A 13,510-nucleotide genomic window follows, 5' to 3' on the forward strand; every position below is an offset into this window, starting at 1 on the left:
TTTGTTTGAGCCCAATTTAAGACCCATATAAATTTTTGTTCTGTCCTGGGCCGTTTGAAGCCCACCCGATTCTAGTCAATTTGAGACATTTATTTTTGTTTATTTTTCTTCTTCTTCTTTCTTTTTTGGGCCCGTCAAGGGCCCAAACAATTATTCTTATCATCACTACTACTACTACTATTAAATAATATTATTCTTATCATTTTTTACAAATGAACAAGATGAAAAAGCATTTTATAAACATGAAATGAAATCAAAGAAAAAGAGGAGGCTTTTCATAATTTTATTCTTAAAAGAAAAAGTAAAAAAAAAAAAAACAACAAGCATTTTATTTTATTTTTTCTTTACTTGTATCTCTCTTTTTTATTTTTTTGGCCATAGACATGTCATGAAGGATCGGGTTTTGGGCTCTGATGAAGGGGACATCACAGGATCGTCGGTCCTCCACCCATAGGAGCCCCTAAAAACCCTTTTTTTCCCTTCCCCTCTCTAAGATGAAGATTTCCATTTTTTTTTAAATGCTTAACCTTGGGAAAAGTTTTGATTTTTTTTTTAAAAGAGAAAGTTTAGATTTTAAAAATAAAAATATGTTGTTCTTTAATCATTTTAAAGGAAACTTTAAATTTTTAAAACAAAGTTTTGATTTTTTTCAATTATTTCAAAATAAAAGCTTTGATCTTTAAGAAAAAATAGTGTTTTTTAAAAATAAAATAGAAAGTTTAGGTTTTCAAAATTAAAATATGTATTTTAGTCATTTAAAAGGAAAAGAGTAGAGTTTTTAAAACAAAGTTTTGACGTTTTTCAAGTATTTTGAAATAAAGTTTTGATTTTGAAGAAAATGAGTGAGTTTTTTTAAGAAAACTTTGATTTTGGAAAAAAAAAATTATGGCCATCGTACACAATGGCTCCACCACTGGAGGCTGGAGAGTCGTTAGGCTCTCCAGTGGTGGAGCCACAACAAACATAGAAGGAAGAAGAGAAAGAGGAAGAGATTTTTTTTGAAAAAAAATGAGGTTACAATGAAAGAAAGAATAGTTTCCCAGCCCGATTAACAATCGAAATAGGGACACACGGCCGTGACCTATCTCGTGCAACTCTGTGAGTTGGGTCACACGGCCAAGCCACACACCATGTGCCAATCCATGCAACTCTCGAAATGGCCTCACACACCCGTGTGCAAGGCCGTGTAACTACATGACTTCTAGCATTTGAAATCCATAGAGGACACACGGCGGAGACACTCACCCATCTTAGGTCGTGTGGACAAGAAATTGGCCAAAATCAAGCCATTTCCATCACCCATTTCAAGCATTTACCTACAAGCAATTTGCACTCATGACCTAGGCACCAAAAAATACCAAAACATGTAGAATATGACCAATCCAATAGACCATTAATCCATTAAGCCAATATGCCAACAAGGCACCTCAATTTCATTCAACCAAATCCTACCTAATCATGGAAACATTACCACATTTCATTCATGCTTATCAAATCTAATAACATTTCAAAACTTACATTATCTTGATCACTTTAAAGTTATTCCATCACATAGCATAATAACAATTGAATCATGCATAAGAACTTTTCCATATTGACATATACCATTGAGGCATCAAAAGTATCAAAGGCACATCATCTAAAGTACTTATACATCCCAAACTATCAACCAACATTTAAACACAAGTCCACCTATACATGTCATTCTAACCTTGGCCAAAACACTAAAAACTACAGATATATTCAATGGACAATGTGATAGGTCTCTAATGAACTTCCAAACTGATCTAGCTTCCAATAATCTAAGAAGTGAAGGAAAGTAATTACATAAGCAATGAATGCTTGTAAGCTCGTATACACTTTAAACATAACATTCCATTTCAACCATAAACTTTATAGGATAATTATAAACCTATTCCAATGCCACAAGATTTATCAAACTATATAACCATCAACTCATAAATGAGTAAGTCCAACAACATCACATATATTATTCATTTCTAACATAATAGGTTTTATAAGACATAATACACAATCATTAACCCTTTTCATAAGTCTATGAACCACTCCATTTACTTACTTATCGCTCCATTTACTTAGCATAAACCGAAATAACATTATCAATTCACGAATTAGTGTATTTATTCATGACATAGGTAAATTCATCCACAAGATAAGAAAATTTCTCATTTATAAGTACGTCATTCAAATCATCAATCCTTTTATCATCATATTACATTTTAATTATGAACTTATCGTATCACTACATTTTCTTACCGTTTCATTTGCATAATACAAGAAATAAGCATAAACATTAACCATAACCATAAACTTGACACAAGCCTAAACATCATCATCAATACAAAAGTTAGTGCATTTATACATAACCCTTTGGGATCAACCACATGATAAACCATTCAATTAGGAAATACATCTTTTGATTCATACCACCTTTTCATGAACATAAGCATATTTCCATTTGGACACTTACCATTTCAATGTATAATATTACAATTAAGCATTATATAATACAAACATAAGCTTGACACAAGCCTAAGCATTATCAATAACACATGTCAGTGCATATAAACATAATTTACTTGAAATATTATAAGATAAGACATTATACATGAACAACATCACTTGAAATCGTCAAATTCATGAATAGAAACATACTTTCATTAAACATTTCCTTTTGATTCCTTTCCATAGATTCCTAACACAAGTCATTTGAATACTTACCGTTCCTTCCCATTTCATGCCCGTTGAACCACTTAGAATAATATCAGATACGTGGGAAACCTCACACAAAGTGTGCTAAACATATGGTTGAAACCATTCATTGTCCCTTTCCTTTACATCATTACTCACTCAAGCCATAAGATGGGTCTGCTCACACAAGCTGACAGTCAGAAAGTAAGCTACACGATGCCACTCACACAAGCTGATGAGTATCCGTAGCAAATGTCGAAACTCAACCATTAGTAAGACATTCAGTACCAGCACCCTAAACATGGTAACCATAGTCACATGTCATTTGTATCTTATATATTTCTAAGGTTCAAACGAGGCTCGATAATCGTCGAAACATCGTTGGATTTCCATTGTTCATTACAAGATAAGTAACACAATAACATATATATAACATTAAAACATTATTTAAACATACAAATTTTACTAAATTGTAGCATTGACTAAGTATAGGGCTATTTAGTATTTTTTTCTCTTCTTCTTGATTTTCCACTGTTCTTGATCTAAATTAAAATTTTATTCAATTCTTTAATTTAGAAAAAACAAATTCATTTTATGCAATTTTGTCCTTCTTCACATTTTTACAAAATGCCCCCAACATTTTACTTTTATTCAATTTAGTCTCTAAGCCTAAAACATGCAAATTAACCATTTTACTTAAATTTAAGCTTAGCCAAATTTAATGAAACATTGTTACAACCATATTCACTGTTATTACAAATTAAATCCTTGTATTTTTACTATTTCAAGAATTTAATCCCTAATCGTTAAATTCATCAAAAATCACTTAACAAAATACTTAAAAATAAAAACTAATACCTAAAATTCCTCATTTAACATCTAAAATCACAAAGATTCATCAATGACAACATTCAAAATCTTTAGCAGTTTCAAAAATGAAGGTGCAGGCTAGTTGGACCTAGTTGCAATGATCTTAAAAACAAAAAAATTACGATAAATAAATAGAATATGGACTTACGTTCATTATCCATAGCAAGACCGAAGCTTGCAGCTTTTCTATTTCATTTTCCATGGTAACATTCGGTGGTTTAAAGTAGAAAACAAAGTGATGATGCTTTTGTTTTATTTTATTACATTTTAATTATTTTTATTTTAAATAGTAAAAGAGATATATAACAAACAAAGCCAATTGTACCACCCTTTTAACATTGGTATATTTTCCTCATAAATCCTTATACTATGTCCAATTATCTTATTAACTAATAGAGACTTAATTTTGTAACTTTTATAATTTAGTCCTTTTGCTTAATTAAGCATTTAAACGTTAAAATTTCTTAACGAAACTTTAATACAACCTTAATAACATTCCATAAATATTTAATATAATATTTACGGCTTGATTTATGGAAACGAGGTCCTGATACCTCATTTTTAAAACCACTTGACTTTAGGGTCATACTGCTTAAACCTAATTATTCTTCCATTTAACCAAAAATAATTAAATCAAATTTTATCATTACACCATATATTATTCGTAAATATTAAATACTAATATTTATGGACTCACGCATCAGATATGTGGCCCCGAAACGTCTGTTTCGACACTTCAGAGAAATGGGATGTTACGATTCTCCCCTTTACGAAAATTTCGTCCTCGAAATTTCTCACCTCATAGTAGCCGTCATGACAAGTCTTTCTTTCACCTTTTTAATTGTAGTCCATAATTAAATCAATCATAATTCGCCTTGATTCAAAACGCATATCAAAACTCAATTTAGAACTTGATACTAAACCTGGACTTACCTAAACAACTTTGATGCTCTCCTATAATAGCTTTATTATTAGTGGCACAACTATCGAGAAATTCCCAACAATCAACTTTTAAAACATAACCGAAAAACCCAGATCATAAGATTCCAGATACATTAGATTTTCCATCACGTTTAACTAAAATTCATAATTTTCATAACAGACTCTAACCAATGTTTCCAGCATATATGCATTTGTAACTTCCAACTGACAAAAGTTCTATTTCATGAAAAGCTTCACACAGTATCACTTACATACAAGTGTGATTCCTACTACAATCGAGACAATTTTAATCCATAATAATATTTCCCGATTATCATTAATCTGGTAGATATATTCCTGTATCATGTCTTCTAGAATATGAATCCCTCATTTTGACTGTTTGTCCATTCACCCGTGAATTCACAAAATTTATTCCTGAATCTATAGATGAACTCGAATATTGTAACGCTTAGGTTTGTGAAAGTGTACACAGTCGTTATCAAGTAATAAGTAAGTATCGAGTTATCGTCTCCACAGGGATTGTATTTGTGCTAAATCACTTAATTTGTAAAATTATATTAACAATTTGGTAAATAAAAACACAATATAGTTGGGAAGTGGTGATTAAAATATATTAAACTAAATGCAATGATCCCTAATGTCAATTATCCTGAGTACGCAGACTATATGATTGAAATAGATTTTATTATTTAATTTAATCATGCATGGCCAACTTTATGTCTTAAAAATATAATATATTCAAATTAATATAAAATAAGTCATTTATTGCATGAAAACTATATAATAAAGCATAAAATCACATTTTATTAATTTCTATGTACTAATTTCATTTTTTCACATATTTCATTAAATTATTAAAAAATTACTTAGTTTTAACAACGGATTTAAGTAAAAAGGTGATAAATTGCATAGGAAAAATCCTATATATTTCTCGATTTACACACCCCCAAACTTAAATCATTGCTCGTCCCCAGTAATGTTTATGCATAGCAAAAGGTCTTGCTAAGGCAAAATTGCTAATTGTGTAAGCAGCATCAATCTTTGTCCCATAATCATGCATTAATAACTTCATGATTATCGATCGTCTTTATTAACAAGTAATGCGTATGCAAACATTCCTAAAGATTACACTAAGCTTCGAAATATGCCAACACGAATCATAGTTTGCATGTATGTCACAGCCATTGATAACATTCTTCATTCAACATAATTTCCTATCAATCAAGCAAACAATAACAAGGTTTATTTATAATCCTCATATGTTAAACTTAGGACTTCCTCTCTACTAATGTAGGTGACATAATCATCAAATCAACAAATCTTTTATAAGGTTGTCATGGGGCTAGGTTAAAGGTAGGGATTTTAAGAGATGGGACATTTCGGTTTAAAAATCTTAACCTTTAACTTTGTCTTAATTTTCTCGTAATACAATACTTTTCTTTAGGTGAACCTTTGGAACACCCCCAAACTTATTTTGAACTCGAACTCATACATTTTTCCATTGGATACTGAGTGAAATTTTCTTCGTTTTTTTTCCTTACGCATGAACACATACATCTTTATGAAAATTTCCTCACATGTTGATTCCCAAGACAACTTTAGTTAAGATAGGTGAAAAAATTTAGGATAGCTTTAAAAAGATGATAATTGGCTTATAATGTAGGCTCATAGCAAAAAAAAAAATAGGCCTTTAAGCTCAAAATTACAGTTTCAATGGTCTAATATCATAGGGTTGGCTTGAAAAGGCTCAAACGATCCAAAGAAATAGTGCCTATATCATTTAAGATTTTTATGTCCCCTAGGATTTCGCCTCAAGAAAGTTACTAAGTCAATTCTAAAGATATAAACCTTCATGCATGTTTAATCTCAAAAGAACTAAGTTTTCATGGCAAACATTACTAAGGCTCAAATCATACAAGCATTTCATTCTTCATGAGAACATACTTTCACTTAGATAAAATCATCATTCATACTTGCATGCAAACTATCTCAGTAACAAGAATATATCTAAACATTCATTTATTAAAACATACTTATGAAAGAAATGATTAAAACATCTTGAAAATTTTAAAATTTTGAGCAATTTATTTGCCTTACCGCCTTTAAAAAGAAGCAATGTCCTCATTGCAAGAACAAATTAAGGTAGGGTTGTAAAGAAATAGAGGTGAGTCATTAAGACTGCATAACTACCAAGTCTTCCCTAATAACCCAATCCTAGACATGTTCATTCCCATTACCACATCACTTAGTCTTATTCTTTCTAAAGAAGTGCCAATTTATTTCATGCTTGCTATGTTTTATTCTGCAGAAATTAAATCCTAATTACGAAAGAAATAAATCATCCCAATTAAGGACAAGATTCGTCTCTTCGCATCTCTTCAGTACGTTAACCAAATTACTCAAACAGATATCATAAGTGTTACCAAAAATAGAAAAATCATCTATGAAAACCTCAACAAAATTTTCAACCATATTAGTAAATATTGCCATCATGCATCGTTGAAAATTTTCAACCATATTAGTAAATAAACCAAAAGGTATTCGCCTAAAAGCAAACATGCCGTATAGACAAGTAAAGGTTGTTTTATGTTGGTCCTCCGGGGCAAGAACTATTTGGTTATATCCCGAATAGCGATCTAAAAAACAATAAAATTCATTACCTGCTAGTCGATCTAACATCTGATCCATAAAAGGCAAAGGAAAATGGTCCTTCCGAGTGGCTTTGTTCAACTTTCTGTAATCAATACAGATTCTCCAACCGATAACAATTCTCGTTGGAATTAACACATTACATTCATTTTCAACAATCGTGATTCCACCTTTCTTTGGTACACACTGCACCGGACTTACCCATGAACTATCTGAAATAGGATAGATGATTCCTGCATCTAACCATTTGATCACTTCTTTTCTCACAACTTTCATAATAGGATTGAGCCTCCTTTGTCCATCAATTCAAGATTTTTCATCTTCTTCTAAAATGATTTTAAGTATGCAAAAAGAAGGGCTTATACCTCGAATATCTGTTATGGTCCAGCCAATTGCTTTCTTAAATTTCTTTAGAACAGTAATTCGTTGCTCCTCTTGATCTTTCGTCAGTTCCGCTGAAATAATCACAGGCAAATTAGAACAATCAACTAAATAAACGTATTTCAAATGGGAAGGAAGTACCTTTAGTTCGAGTTTAGGTGGTTCTTCAATTGGCAACTTGGGTTGCACAAATTCTTTGACTTCCAACTTCAACGGTTCAAACCATGTGGATTGAATAAAATTTCCCAGATTGGCTTCCATCAAAGCCATGTTTTCTTCATCTTCTTCATCCTCTAAAAGGTCAAGATCTAAGGCTTTCTCCAATGGATCTTCTTCAAAATTGCTTTCCATAGAAACCAAGGTTTCTATCTCTTCCATAACTGAACACTCCTCTATCGGATCGGGAAATTTCATCGCTTTAAGAATGTTAAAGGTCACCTGGTCATTTTGAACTCGTATGGTGAGTTCTTCTTTCTGCACATCAATTAATGTTCTTCCCGTGGCTAATAAAGGTCTCCCAAGGATGATCGACACTTCCTTGTCTGCTTCAAAATCAAAGACAATAAAATCAACAGGAAAAATAAATTTATCGATTCTCACCAAAACATCATCGATCTTTCCTTCGGGATATGCTAAAGATCGATCTGCTAGCTGAAGTGTCACAGTTGTAGCTCTTACTTCACCTATTCCTAACATCTTGAATATAGACTTAGGCATCAAGTTGATACTTGCTCCTAAGTCACACAAAGCTTTACCACAGTAGGAGTCACCAATGTTACAAGGTATAGTAAAGCTTCCTGGGCCTTTCAATTTCGGTGGCAGTTTGTTCTATAAGAATGCACTACACTCCTTTATCAAGGCAACAGTCTCATACTCACTCAGTCATTTCTTCTTGGACAGTATATCCTTCATAAACTTCACATAATTTGGCATTTGTTCTACTTCAAAACATCCAAAAAATTCTTGAATTCTACCTCCTGTGTCAGCTTGTTTTGCTGCAATCTTTGTGGATATAGAGGTGATACAACTTTCAGTTGAACCGGACAACATTTTTGAGTAGGTAAATCTATATCCAAAGAAGATGTTATAATATCTAGATTCACTAAGTCAGCGTTTACCTTGTCAGACCTTGCAATTTTTGATTCCTTTAATGTAGGAACTTCAACAGCTAGTGGATTCTTCTAATTAAGCTTATCTTCGACATCAATCAATCGGGGTTCTAAAATTTTACCACTTCGCAATGCCACTGCATTCATATGTTTTTTACCCAAATTTTTTGGATTCTCATTATCGCTCGTTAAGGTTCCTTACGGTCTATTACGTAGCTCCGTAGCTAACTGACCTATTTGGTTTTCCAATTTTTTCAGTGTTGTTGCTTGGGTTTGAATCAAAGCGTCATTCTTTGCCTTGTACACTTTCAATAAGTTCTCCAAACTATTTTATGCCTCAGCTTGAGGTGGTTTTGGAGCTTGCTGATTAAACCCTTGAGATTGGTTGGGTCTTTGCTGTAATAAGTTGTTGTTCTGTCCATTTCCTAGGTTGCTCCAAGAAAAGTTAGGATGATTACGCCGTGAAGGATTGTAGAAATTGGACTGGGCTCATTGTCCACTCCTATTTTGATATTGGTTCCCCATATAGTACACTGACTTGGGATTTGATGGACAATTCTCAAAAGAATGAGCTTTCCCACAGTAAACAAAGGAAACTACTTCAAATGGACTTGGTGGCTGAGCTACAGAATTATTAGTACTATTAATGGTTAACTATTTTATCATAAAACAAATAGACGATACCTGAGCTGATTACGAAGTGAGGGCGTCAAATTCATGAACTCTGGCTACACGTCTTTCTGAAGCTGTTCGATTTGTTTGCCATTGATAGTTATTACTCGCGATCCTCTCGATGATCTCATAAGCCTCATTACAAGACTTAGAGAAAATTACACCATTCGCGGAAGCATCTACCATCAATCTTGTATTTGTATTGAGACCATTATAGAATGTCTCCAAGTGGATACAATGAGGAATCCCATGATGAGGACACTTATGAAGTAACTCCTTGAATCACTCCCAAGCCTCATACAAAGACTCGTCATCCAGTTGATGGAAAGTCGAGATCTCGTTCATTAACTTAGCATTTTTGCAAGGTGGGAAATACTTAACCAAAAATCTCTCCGTTAATCCTTGCCATGTAGATATGGAACTTGGTGGCAATGAATTGAGCCATGCTCATGCTCGGTCTCGCAACGAGTATGGAAACAACTTCAACATCAGTCCGTCTTCAGTCACACCAGCTATCTTTAATGAATCACTCACCTCCATAAACAATCGAAGGTGGAGATGTGGATCTTCCGTGGGCATACCACTAAATTGGCCCACCGTTTCTAGCATTTGAAACATCACTACTTTCAATTCAAACTGGGTTGCCTCAATATCTGGCCTTCTAATTCCTGGCTTTAACTCACTGAAATGTGGCACAGCATATTGTCTGATGCATCGATCCCTATCATCAGCAATGAGCATTGGATTTTGTACATGATTAGCTTCATTACCTTGGTCTTGATTCTGATTCCCAAGGTCTATCTCGACTAGTCTGTGAGCTGTTCGTTCACGTCTTCTCTATCTGAAAGTTCTCTCAATTTCAGGGTCCACAGGGAGTAAATCGATTATTCGATCTATGCTCATAAACGCCTGAAAAGAAAATCAAAAAAATTAAAAAGGATAAGTTAGTAATGTTAGAAATAAATCCATTTGATAATAAATAATTTCACGAAAAAAATGACTATGGGAAGAGTTGAAAATCCCCGGCAACGGTGCCAAAAACTTATAACGCTTAGGTTTGTGCAAGTGTACACAGTTGTTATGAAGTAATAAGTAAGTATCGAGTTATCGTCTCCACAAGGATTGTATTTGTGCTAAATCACTTAATTTGTAAAATTATATTAACAATTTGGTAAATAAAAACACAATATAGTTGAGAAGTGGTGATTAAAATATATTAAACTAAATGCAATGATCCCTAATGCCAATTATCATAAGTATGCAAACTATATGATTGAAATAGATTTTAGTAAAATTAAACACAATTTGCAACAATTATAACATAAATAAACTAGGACAATTACTTTAATTAAACTCAATTTATTATCAACATGCTTAATAACATTCGGAAAAACATTCCATGGCAACTCGATCTTTCATGAGTTTGGAAACCACATTAGGTCCTTTCGGAATCCTTTACTTAGTAAATACGCATTTTACTGATCCTTATATACTAAGGGTTTCTTAGCATTCATGTGAGGTAACAGGGACGTGTTAGGTTTGAAACAATTTAATCACACAAATCTAAAAACTATGTAGATAACAGAGCTTGGTTAGAGTTGTTATGCAACCTACAATTTAACCGTGTTAGGATCTAAATTGAGGATGTACATTTCAATTATGCGTCAATTAGCCGTCGTCTAGTTAAGATAGCTCAGCTAATTCAAGTACATTTCAATCACGTATGAACGAAATACAGACTTGATTTTAATTAAAAACATGATCGATTGAGGCACAAAAATTATAAGAATGAATCAAATAAATATTATTTAATCAAAACAATCATCCTAGCTTAAAAAATTAAGCTAGCATTGTTGTAAACAAGAACAAAGAACACATAGCAAACATCTTTATATTAAGTTAAAGAAAAGAAGGATTAAACCCAAATCAGAGTGGTTGTCACCCAAGACTCTGACTGACAAGACTCATTCGCTCTTTTGCTTTACTCCTTTGCTGATGGTTCTCCAAGGTGGCCGACCAAGGGTTCTTTAAGAGGCTTAAATCGCTAAAATATATATGAAGACATGATGCCTGAAGTGGGAATGGAAAAGAGTAAAAGAAAAGGAGAGAATGATGCTTGATGGATGCTTGAGGGATGATGAATGAAGGAATGAAAGGGTCTTATTTATAGGTGAGGAGAGAGATAGTTTGTTAAAAATAGGATTTTCCATGTTTTGAAGCATCTTCCATGGGTGGTCGGCCATAATTTTAGTCAATTTGAGTGCCACAACAACTCAGGACTAAGACTCGGTCAAGTGCAAATCTTCAAGTAAATCTCTAACTTCTTCAACTTTTCAAGGACCTTGTGCAATTAAACTAAAAAGTGGTTTATGAATAGCCATGTGCAGCCGAATTTTTGGTTGACTTGGTCTCCAATTTGCATGATTTTGTAATCCAGCAAAGCTATTAGACCTGTCCAAAATAAATCAACAAGTTAGAGGACCAAAGAATTAAATTTATCCAATTTAATAAATTAATTAAAACCCAAATTATTAATGAAATATTTTAAAATGAATTATTAAATATAATTTTATATTTTATTATTTAATTCAATCATGCATGGCCCACTTTTTGTCTTAAAAATATAATATATTCAAATTAATAAAAAATAAGCCATTTATTGAATGAAAACTATATAATAAAGCATAAAATCACATTTTAATAATTTCTATGTCCTAGTTTCATATTTTCACATATTTCATTAATTTATTAAATAATTACTTATTTTTAACAACGGATTTAAGTAAAAGGTGATAAATTACATAAGAAAAATCTTATATATTTTTCCGTTTACAAATATATACAACTTATCTAACTTTTCAAGTGAATAATCCGTTCTAACTAAAACAATTGAGTCGATCTTATCAATTGAGCAAAAACATTTTAGAATAATTCTTTCTTTTAGTTGTCAAGGTAATATAGATATGCAGTCTATCGTAATTCCCTCAGAATATCGACCAAACATCACCATAAACTGCATTAACTCATACAATATATGACATCCAGTTTTGATTCATTGACATAATTCGAGATTACCAAAGTAATGAGAACCAATATGCAAGATTAAGCTCAATCTTTCATGTTTATACTTTTTTTGTTACCTATCCCCTTAATGAAAGCTAGAAATGGAATATATAAAGAAACTATTTCAATTATTAACATCGAAGCTTTGAACCATACTTGAACTACAACCATCAGATGAATTAAAACCACAATGCTATAATAAGTCTAACGTTACAATCGTATAGATAGAACAATACTTTGAACATCAATAGTGCACTCCGAAAAAAAAAGAGAAAAACCGAATGTAGTTCCAGTAACAACCAGTGTAGCAACATAACCTCTATAAATATGAGACCTATATCACCATGCTCCCATGATCCAACTAGGAATTATAACTGTAATAGATGTAATTACCTCCGGCCAATGAATATCCTTTTACAGATGAACCATGTTTGATAGAATAGATAATAAGAACGATAAGAAACTTGAGATAATGAAGTCTAAGATGTAAAGCATTACTTAATTTCCAAGAATACAACCCACATTGAATGATAAAGAGATCGATGATACCCCAAAGAAAATCCAAAAGAAGAATATCGCTCATATGCATTGGAACTAGTTGTGACAGAGACAACATAAATTGCATATATATAAAGTAGAGCAATACCTAGTAAAAGTAGAAAAATAGCATCATATGAGTCTTATCATCGAATCTTCTATTGAACATAATGGAATATAATGCTAAAGAAAAATAGAGCAATGTCGATCATTAATCAACCAGACTAACCATACCTCCGTCTAACGTTATGGCTAGCCAGCATTCCCATATGATAAGAATCATATTTGAAGATAAACAATTGTATCTGTCTCTGAGGATAAAAGGACATATAGAATGCCTAGAGGATATCGTTGTAATATAATTAGCCATAATAGCTACATTCAAATATATTTGTAGTTCAAATACTATCCCACCGACTACTAAAGTCATTAATGATCTCACATGATCCCGTTCCACTAAAAAATCAATTCAAAAGAAATCTCAGTTTACCCGCTCTCTAGTTACCATCCCTGATAAAGTTGATTACTAGTGAATAACTTCTTCTTTACTTGCTAACCAATTCTCAGCTCTGACC

General features: G+C 32.4%; 1 non-coding gene across 1 annotated transcript; it reads left to right on the plus strand.

Annotated features, from left to right (window-relative positions):
* The first annotated feature begins 9,579 nt into the window (after positions 1 to 9,579).
* Positions 9,580 to 9,686, plus strand: LOC128032833 (small nucleolar RNA R71). Its single transcript, XR_008189178.1, has one exon. It is a non-coding gene; the product is annotated as a small nucleolar RNA R71 (small nucleolar RNA).
* Positions 9,687 to 13,510: the final 3,824 nt, after the last annotated feature.

This window comes from Gossypium raimondii, chromosome 1, assembly GCF_025698545.1.
Source record: "Gossypium raimondii isolate GPD5lz chromosome 1, ASM2569854v1, whole genome shotgun sequence".
NCBI lineage: Eukaryota > Viridiplantae > Streptophyta > Magnoliopsida > Malvales > Malvaceae > Gossypium > Gossypium raimondii.